The sequence below is a fragment of the Primulina huaijiensis genome, chromosome 18, assembly GCF_012295235.1.
Source record: "Primulina huaijiensis isolate GDHJ02 chromosome 18, ASM1229523v2, whole genome shotgun sequence".
Taxonomy (NCBI): domain Eukaryota; kingdom Viridiplantae; phylum Streptophyta; class Magnoliopsida; order Lamiales; family Gesneriaceae; genus Primulina; species Primulina huaijiensis.
Window position 1 is genome coordinate 19,474,377 of NC_133323.1, and position 11,620 is coordinate 19,485,996.

The following is an 11,620-nucleotide window of genomic DNA, read 5'->3' on the forward strand; positions in this document are numbered from 1 at the left end:
GATTCTATATATTTTACTTCAAAATTCGAAATTTTGATTCATATTTTACTTTTCAATCTGAAAAATATGAAGTTTATTTATTACCAGAACATTGGTTTCTTTGGATCTTGGTTAGAGTTCAGAAATATCTAGCTTCTTTTCTTGAGCTTCGAAGAATGAAATTTGTCATCACGAAAGCACTCAAATACTATCATATTTAAAATAAATTACTCATAATATATAGTTAAAATTGCAGGAGAACTAACACATTTTCTGTTTTTTCTCGGGGAATCGAAGTTTTTAACAATACAAAATAGACGTTTGAAAACAAATTTGACGTAGCCCTGAATTTGGTCTAAATACAACAAAAACCTTATTATCAAAATTTAGCATAAAGATGCACTAATTTCTTCAAAAGTTTGGACTTAAAAATAAAATTAAACATATAAATAAATTTGTATAAATATACGACATTGTAATACTAAGTATCATTCATTCACGTAGTCACACGTGATTTGCTTCACTTCACCGAGTATAAATCACTCGTGAGGCTCATCGGTCTCGATCGAGCATTTACGTGATATCCGAATTGTCTGACTCTTCTTTGTATTTTGGTTGTCGTCCTCTTCGAGCTTCCAATCAACCTAACAAAATAAACGAAAAACGTAAATGAACTGAGACACTTGTGTTTGAACACTGTAAAGATGGATGAACAATTGAACATTCATACATTTGTACAGAGTTCTGATGAAAATTGTACTTCAAAGTAACCGAAACCCGACTCTTGGCATTTCATTTTTTCTTTTCTTCGAGTCTTCCGAGACAGCACCGCCGCCAATGCACACAAATACCAAGTGTACAGCCTAGCTACCTTTATGCAATGATCAAGCTGTTTTCCACGCTCGCCGATAAAAGTAACAGTGTTGCAGTACAGTCTCCAGTAATCTCCACAGGAACTTAGACAATCTATGGAGAAGATTGTTGTCTAACAATAACAGTCCTTCCAGTGCACTTGGAAATAAACTTTAATCACCGCACACATGCAAGTTTTTCATAACTCTAATTGGTCGTTCGGGTGGAAACTTAATTAGAGCAAATGCAATGGCTAATCTCTAGCTTTAATACCTAATAGCTTGGCTCTTCTCATTAGCACCAACTTCTTGCAACGCATGACTCATGTCTGCAACATAACCAGCACTCTCCATGTCCTCCCCCAACTCCTCCAGCTTTTTATTGATCTCCTCCGTTTGGGGATGAGCCTTATCCCCCGCAGCAAACATGTGAATCTTGTTACTTCCTCTACCCAGATCAACCCCGTCTCTTTTTTCTGCCCCAAATCCTTCAGCAACTTTCTTGCTTTTGCAACTTCTTGATATCTACCAGCAGCTGCATAAGAATTGGACAAGAGAATGTGAGCCTGTGCTCACGGATCCTAGCTCCATGACTCTATCAGCCACATAAGCACCAGCTCAATTTTTTCTATGGATTCGACTGCCAGTCAGTAAAGCTCCCCACGCAGACTCTGTTGGTTGCATCGGCATCTCATCGACTAATTCAAGAGCCTCATGAAGTTTTCCTTCTCGACCGAGTAAGTCTACCATTGAAGCATAATGCTGATTTCCAAGTTCGGTTCCGTTATCCTTCAGCAATCTAAAGTAAAATTTTCTTTCCTGTAGTAAACCTGCATGGCTACAAGCATACACAAAAAAGTGACAATTTGGCTTTATCTCCACACTTTCTGTGGCGCCCGAAACCTCACCACGTATTCATACAATATGTGACGTCATATGCATAAATTTTTTTTCCCAACGACGTAATAATATAATGCATATGCGACCAAAATAATGCAATCATCACACTATTTACATCAGTGTAGCAGAAACAGCATAATAAATACACACATATATAACTCAAATAAGACAATAAGTTATAATATCTCTATCCACGTCTATCAACTACAGGACTTTTTTGACTAAACACAACTAGTCATTCACCTTTATCATGTCTCACGACATAGTCCTGTAACTTGTACAACAAAAACAGCCCTCGAAGAGTAAGCAAACACAATAATCATTATCGTAATACATAACAGTTATATTAACAACATAAGATATAACTGATATCATAACAGGAATAGTATCTTCGCTGTTTCTGGACAACCAATCCAACAAACAATATCAACAAACATCACTCTCATCTACTGCAACAAACAACAGCAACAATATGTCGCACCCCTACTCCAGCGACAACAATATCATCACTATATCATCAACATCAATGGTACGTCGCATACCAAATCCGACGGCAACAATATCGTCAATACGTCGCTTCCATACTACAGTGAAAAATAACATGAACGATACGTCACGCCCCAACTACGATAACAACAATATCTTCAAAATGTCGCTCCCCTACTACTGCGACAACAAAAGCAAATCGATGCCCAATCACCGGCAGCCAACATTATCAACAATAATACACAACAATAAATATGATATCAAATCACTCATTTTCGGTGACTTCCCATCGTTCAACACGATAATATTTATTAATTCTTGACAATAACAACATATGATCGTACGTCAACACGTACCTGATGATCAAGTATATATAAAATCTGTCTATTTTTTTGATCTTGTGGCTTGTGGTGTTTATATAATTCAACAATAATTATGAGATCATTGTTATCATATCAACAAAATTATAACAACCTCAATATATAACATCAAATAGCTTAACAACAATTAATTCAACAAACATATAAAACTCGATTATACATCTTCATCGTTCAATAATTAACATTCTGGTGTATTTAGTTAACAATGATAACATTAAATACACCCTAATAAATTAACTTCAATTAATAAGCTATATAAAAACATCAGCTAAACTACAAAAATTTCATATCAACAGATAGCCTATACTTCGTAGAATCCGAATATATAATCAGAATTGATAACAGCTGATAAACAAATTCCAATTTCAATTCAACCATTAAAATCTTTAATTATAATAAATTGAGAATCATTCAAAATAGCACCATTATAATCTTCTTTTCTTCGTTAAAATCATAAATTATCCAACAATGTTGAATTTCTGTATGATTTAACAATTTATCGTATTAATTTCAGAAATTGACTAATTTCAAACATCGCCAAAAATATGAAATTTATACCTCAAATCAAAGACCTCGTGTCAACGATCTCAAAACTGAAGTTGGTTCGTCAATTGGATAAAACGATAAATCGTAAGATCAAAAAAAATTATAGCCGGTTTCTAGGGCAGTTTAGTTTTGGGAAGCTTTGGAGCTAGTGTCGACTCGAATAGGGGTTGGTGAACCAGGACACATAGATCGAGACATCATCACCGAGCTAAAAACGAAAGCAGGTATAATCATAAAGCCTTAAATAGTGAATTAAGGATCATTAGCAAGAATTTTGAAGCATTTTTGGTAATTCAGGATCTGATTTGATAGTGATTTCATTATGTTGGTATTGTCTAGGTTCAAACGAGTAAACTTTATGTCAGATTGTTTTAATGAAGTATATGATGTACTGACTGAGATATCTAAGCGTAATATACCCTTTATATGTTGCATATTTATCTGTTGCATAATATATGTTTTACTGCTTTGGAATATTATGCATTACATGTCATGTTGGGACTGATATCTTTTGATATATACCTCATTTGTCAGGGCCGCTTAGCCTTGTTCTGTATTGTGGACTGTTGGGTATCGAGAGCTACCGTGTCTGACGCGACCCGCAAGCTCTAATGACCGTGGACATTGTAGGTCCACGTATTGATGATGAGTGTTGGAGCCAAAACATGTCTAANTGGGTATCGAGAGTTACTTGTCTGACGGGACCCGCAAGCTCTAATGACCGTGGACATTGTAGGTCCACGTATTGATGATGAGTGTTAGAGCCAAAACATGTCTAAGGCAGATCAGAGACTACACACTCAGGTGCCTCTAGACTGAGCATGAGATTCTTGACGTGATCCTTGATATCCGAGCATATTGCATTTCACATGCATCATATCAGTTTGTATAATATTTTTAATAATTTTCAAACGTTAATATGTACTAATTTTAATAATTAATTACATAAAATGACACTTTATGCATTGCATGGGTAAAATTCTAGTGTTGTCTCTAAAAATATACTTTTGGCACATGATGAAAATAAAGGGAAATCCCACAAAAAGAAGTGAATTATGACCCATTTTTCATCGGTTGAATTGTAGACAGCTGAAGGATTGACTATTAATTCATGGATTCATAAATGGTCACAACTTCGCGTACAACATCGTTGACAAAATGAAAGCAACCGTTGTTGGGGAAACTACGCAAACTGACCTCCACTGCATGTAGAGGAAGTCGAGCCACGAAGAAATGATCGTGGAAGATGGAAGTTGAGACATGAGTCACGACCGATTATCTTGGAATATAGGCCAAACTCTTGGAAGAAAGAGAGTTTATACACAACTCAAGCAAAAATGTTCTGCGTGATTTCTTCAATTTTAGTTCATATTAGTTAGCTAATTTCTAGTTTTTTATCTAATATTCCATCAGCTTATATTCCTTTAGCTTTTTCAATTCTGGTTGTAATAATTTTGAATCAATTAATGATGAAAATATTAAATTTGTTTTTGTTCATGAGTTTTCCCTCAATTCTCTAATTCAGTTTCCTAGTTTTTGATGGTTTACCGAGAAAAGTATAACAAACTATCGAATCTGGATCCACATCGTTTGATTGTAGAAGTCGAATTTCACATATTTGGCATGATTTTGTGCCTAGCACGCTCACAAATTATTGTAATAAACAAATTGGCATGCCTAGTGGGACTATGTCGTCAAAAAAACACTAAGAATGACAAAACAATGCTACAAAGTCCAGTAAGTTTACAAACCACTGGAAAAGAATGCACTCAATTGATACTTGAAATGAATAACATATCACAAAATAATATATGGATTTCTCAAGCAATTTCAGCCGAGAAAATATCGAATGAATTAGATGATGAATACTATTGGGGAAGTTTATTGCATCAACTTAATGCACGAATAAATCCTTTGGAACATGGATAATATGCTAATCCTAATTTTTTGTGTTTATTCGGTGTGTTTCTGGATATGAAATGTAGATTCCTCACGTCTATTTTACAAGGGAAAGAATGCAAAATATAGGTAAAATCTATCATAGAAGGATGTATTCACAAAACTAGAATGCATTTTTTGATATTGAGGATTACATGTTTTCTGATTTTTTAGATTCATCGATCATGTTTCAGAAGAAGTAACGTTAGTTTCATGTGAAAGGTTGAACAAGGATCTACGAAACAAGAAAGTTCATGGGAAGATTCTTTCATAACATTGTTGAATATAAAAAAGAACACCCCAAATAAATTTTTGAAGGTCCTTTAGTTCCTCGTGTTACTTTAGAAATGGAACACAAGAAAATAATAAAAAAAATTTGATTTTGATTATATCAAGTGTCATAAAACGTATAGAGGAATCTACAAGTCGCATGACAAAAAAAAGTGAGCAAGGTCATGACAACCACAATGAGAGGATTGTAAGAAGTTGTAGAAGAATTTTGGCCAAGGGGAGAAACGCCAGAATTGTGCCCACACATAAAATACCGAGGTAAGATAATCATCAGGGAATTCTCATAATATCATTATCAAATGATTTCCATGATACACAAATGTAGAAATGGATATCCACAACTCAGGCTATGAAAATACAATAACATGAAGGAATATTTTGCTCAAAAAGATGGTGTAACAGTAGATTTGTCACTTTTCGAGCATGTATTGAAAAATATGGATGGCTCGGGGGGCAAAAACAAGGGAACATGAGATGTCGATTAGTTAAGGAAAGAAAGAAAAAATGAATAAGAATATGTAGAAAATGACGGAAATGTATTGGATTCGAAAGAAATTATATTTGAGGCAATAGACTCATGTTCAAATAAGGCAATGAAAAATTCCCTCAAGAATTTTATAACTGAGTGTTGAGTACCTAGGAACATGATTTTTTAGGAGAACAGAAAATACAAAGGAAGTTCAAGTAAAAGAAATCATTTTCATGATAGAAGGATTGCAGTTTATGACAAAAGGTATTCTATATAAGACAGGAGATTCATGCCCACAAGGCCAATGAACCAAAAATACCATCGAGGATCATCAACAATAAAATCAAGGAGCCAAAATATTATTGGGGATCAAAGCTTCAAAGGCAGGGGATTACGAATTATGGTGTAAGATTCTTGGTCTCAAAGTTAAGAAACCAAAAGTATCTCAAACCATCATCCTTCAAAAGTCAAGGGAATAAGCTTATGCCGAAGATTGGAGCTCAATATGAAAGATCTCTACGATATAGGTTGGGGGATCATAAACATTCTCAAGTAAGTAACCAAGATATTAACAATCTTCATACTCAAATGATCAATTCAAGGAGCATGAAATTGATAATTCCTCTTAAATCAATGAAAAAAGAAGAGTGTAAGTTGACATACTTTCATAAAATTTCACTTCACCTATGTAAATTCGAACGACATTTGGTTAAAGCAAATAAAAAGGTCAGAGAAAGAAACTCCAACTTCTTTCAAGGGAATAAAGATCCCATTTTCATATTATTTGTTGTCGCCATTTGAGGAGATTTTTATTTAATTGTGTTATTTCTTTGTTGGGTTTTCTTTTTGAACATGTTATTGCAGTATGTTTGTCGGTTTTGTGATTTTCAAGTACCTTTTATTTTGTCCAACAATAGTTGATGCACACAATATGTTTTATGAAATAGATGTGAGAATTTTCATGTGTTTTCTTGCATTTCTTATAGTGTACCTTCGACAACGATGCAATGATTTAGAAATTGGAGAAAACACAACTTCATGGTGCAACAATTTGATGGGATTGAGAATGGATGATGTTGATGCACAAAATATATTTGATGAAATATATGTGATATTTTTCCTATATTTTCTTGCATTTTTTCTAGTGTATCTTTGACACGGATGCGATGATTTAGAAACTGGAAAAAACATGCAAAATTTTGATGGGATTGAGAATGGATGAGGTTGATGTACAAAATAGGTTTGATGAAATGGATGTGAGAATTTTCTTATGTTTTCTTGCATTTATTTTTATGTCCCATTGACACCGATATGATGATTTAAAAACTGGAGAAAACACAACTTTATGGTACAACAATTTGATGGGAATGATAATGGATGAGGTTGATACAAACAATATGCTTGATGAAATGGATGTTAGAATTTTCCTATGTTTTCTTGCATTTTTTCTAGTGTCCCTTTGACATCGATGTGATGATTTAGAAACTAGAGAAAACACAACTTCATGATACAGCAATTTGATGAGAATGAGAATGGATGAGGTTGATGTAAAAAAAAGCTTGTTGCAAATGTCATTTTTTTGATATAACTATTGTATGGAGAGTTGGAGCTGCACCTTGATAATTATTTGTAACAAGCACATTTTCCAGCTTGGGGTCTTGAAGAGTATAAACTCATGGATCATTAGTAACATATTCTCTCTAAAATAAAAACACTACTAGGTCTAATGGGTTCTGAATGAAGGTGCGGGTCGATGCGTCAATATATAGGCAAAATAGCTCGTTGGTCAATTGCCTACGAGGACATTTGTTGGCCCTAAAAATATAATTTTGGGTCATAAAGAAAATGAAGGGTAATCCGACAAAGCAGAAATGAATTATGTCCCATTAACATAATCAAATGAATTGTAGACATGTGAAGGATTGAATAATTCATTGATTCGTAACTAATCACAACTCCACGTACAATATCGTGGAAAAAATGGAAGCAACCATGGTTTGCGAAAGTGGGAAAACTACCCTCCATTGCACATCGAGGAAGTTGAGCCATGAAGAAGTGTGTGACCTCTACTGCTACAAATACTACTAGAATTTTTTTTTTGTAAGCTATTTTCGAAATTGCTTAAACACATGCATGCAATATAAACAGCCAATCGTACATTTTAAAAAGTTATTTAATTACTGAATAAAAATAACTGCAGTTAAATAAATCTAAACATCATCAAATTCCAATAGTATTGTTTTAGGAGAACTCAACATCGGTCAAAAATCACAACGTATAAAAGGATGCAAATTGTATAAAACATAATGTTTCAACCTTGACTCAAAAACATAAAGTGCGGAAAAACGTAAAGTCCTCGGGTTATCTCCCAGCTCTGCCTACTCAGTCTTCGGCTCCTCCAGTCGCTACCTCATTATGATCACCTGCATCTTTAACACCTAGTGAGCCTAAAGACTCAACACACCTAAACCGTTATAATAAGTACATATACATAACATGTAACAGTGAAAAGTACTGTAATTAAAATACACTTCATGATCTTAAAAACATGAACTTAAACATATCATAACATAAACATATCCAAATCGCATCTCATCATGTAATCATATACGTCTTCATTTTCTTTTGTTGAATTCAGATCATTAGTTGTGACTTTCGTATCAGCTCTAAGTCGATGGATCCATCTATGTATAACCGCGGTACCCGGTGGCGGGGACATCAGCAACAGTTTTACCCATCCACTGAGCCTTGACCTTACATGTTCATGTTCGTATTAGTCACAACCAACTCATCTTTTTCAAAAACATGTCATCGTATTCATTACTTATAAAATTCATGCATATAAATACATTTTTTTAAAACCAAGCATGCAACGTATTTTCCGTATTTTCGTAAAAATTCATGTTCATAATAGACATATACATTTCAAACATGCATTTTGGTGATCAGGATGCTGTCAGGATTGCTAACTCGACCCGAATGCAAAATGACCATTTTGCCCCTAGAAACCCTAATTGGCCATTTTACCCCGGGACTTCAGAATTTCGACCCGAAGCCAACCAAACTTATTCAAACACCTCAAAACATATTTATAACCATTTCCTAGACATAACTCGAGCCCATTCAGTAAATTTTACGATTTGTTTTAAAATTTGGACCGGGGTCCCGGTTTTAAATCAAATCAACCCGAAACTTAACCAAAATTTTCCAAATTTAAACCATGACTTATTCATACCCTACCAGCCCATATACAACAAATCCCAGCCGTTTAGAACCCTCTAAACTCGGCTGCACCTTGCTGGAATTTTTTGCACCCCTAAACCCTAACCCTAGTTGTGCTCTTGGTACCATTAACGGTCCTACTCCGAAAACCAACGTGACCAGCCCTTAACCAACTATCCTAAGACCAAGACCAAGCCGTGGACTCAATCCTGGACCAACCATACCCACGCCTACAACCCCATGCATGCGGATCACTCGGTTCCTCAAGGAAGTGCCCTAACTCGCCACAAAACTTGACCTAGCTTGTCATCAAGCTTCAATCCACGCTTTGCCTCACTACCAACCGACCAAGGACCATCCCAAGCCCTTACACACACCACTCACGACCTAAACCAGAGCCTGGAACGAGCCATGCATGGTTGCTCTTCCTTTTTTACCTGATCTAGTTGATATGTACACCACACGATCCAAACGATCGGCCCCCTCACCTAGACGTTATCCTATTTGATCTACCCCTGAGAGATCTTCTAAAATTTTTGTAAAATGATTCTTAAACGTCAAGGATCCGACAGCCCTTCAACCATAACAAAATTCGTGAGGTTACATAAAGAAAACTGGAGCGTTTTTCATGAAATTTCGGTCCATATGAACATAAAATGTTATATTTGATATTTTTCATGCATAAACACACAAATAGACATATAATGATGTGAATGATGAGAAAACCTTGATACGATCGCGTAGAATGGATTCCGGAGGGACGTGGAGGAGTTCCTTTGAAAATTTTTGAGAAAATCAAAGGGAAATGGCTACTGAAGTTCAAGAAAATCTCCCGCTGAAGTAGGGAGAGGGGCGGCCGAAATATGTGTGTGGTGTTTTGGGTTTTGGGAGGTAGGGTTAATTATAATAATTAGTGCATAATGGGCCCTTAATTAAAATAATGAGGTCGAGTAGGATTTTAGGCCCATTCTGCATTAAAGTAGTTTCATTAGGCCCAAACACACTTTCGTAAAATATTTCCTTTAGGTACGTTTCTGAAAATATTGTCCGAACCCTCAAAAATTCCTTCGATTTGCTAAAAATGGTATACCGGTTTAAAATATGACTCGATGAGTAAAAATACCCTACAAAGGCTCATTTTCGAAAATCACTCATATTTACATCATATATTAAATAATTAAAAATAATTATTTAATAAAAATATTTTTTTTCCTTAACTGTCCCCGGTCTCCATTCCTCGTTCGAGCGTGAAATACTTCTAAAAGTCCTAATATATGAAATATGGTAATTCATGAAATAAAATACATATTCATGTCACAATCATGCATTTAATGCATTAAAAATAATTAAACACACGTTTTAGTAAAATCCTAAATTTGCATACAGTCAGGTTACGTCGTTCGAATTTCTAGACTTTACAAAGTGATTGTGGAATATGTAAGTGGAGACATAATCCGCGACCAATGATCGTGGAATATGGGCCAAACTGCTTAAAGGAATGCGAACGTAAAGAGACATAATTATCATAAGACAGACTACATACAACTCATCAATCAAGAACTACAGCAAAAATGTTCTACGTGGTTTCTTCAATTTTAGTTCATATTAATTTGCTAATTTTCAGATTGTATCTAGTGTTCCTTCATCTTTATTCAATTCTAATTGTAAAAATGTAGAATCAATTCATGATGACAATATTAAATTTGTTGTTGTTCATGAATTTTATTTATATTCTCGGATTCAGTTTCCTAGTTTTTTGTGGTTTATCAAGTGAATTATAACTAACGATCGAATCAAGATCCACATCGTTTGAACGTTTAAATCGGATTTCGTATATTTGACACGATTTTGTGCCTGACACGCCCGTAAATTTTCGTGATAAACAACTAGTATATAAAAAACTGAGTTTTTGTAATATCTGGAAAGTTCCAGCTAAAAAAGTTGCTATAAAAGAAAATATTTATTAATATTAATGTATTCACTTATCACATTAAATATTTTAAAATAAATAAAAAATAAATGTGTAGTTAAACGTGAATTCTTTTTGTTTTTAAAATTCAAATTTGAATGCGATGTCTCTTGAAAATATAAACTACATTTAAGTTGTTACATTGATTATATTATTTCATTTAATTTCAGTTATGTTTTTTTGTTTTATGTTATTTTTATATATTTATCACTACTCGCTATCACATTAAATAAAATAAATTTTTTTTATATAATATTACCTTTTCCAACTTTTTATATTGATTGTTTGTAAATTGATATTATAGTTGTTGTTGTGTATCTTAATTAAATTTCAATATAAATATTTTTTAACATGTTATAAAAAATAATTAAAATATTAATAAAAATTTATTCATCTAACAAATAACAAAAATTTTGACTTTTTGAAAAATATTTATTTATTGTTAAATTTTTTATAAACAAAATAATATATGATTCTTTTGTTTTTTTATTTATATCAGTTCACTCGGTCAATATAAAGAAATCAATTTAACAATAGAAGATTATAATATTCATTTAAGTGTTATTTCAAATGATATAAATATTTTAGA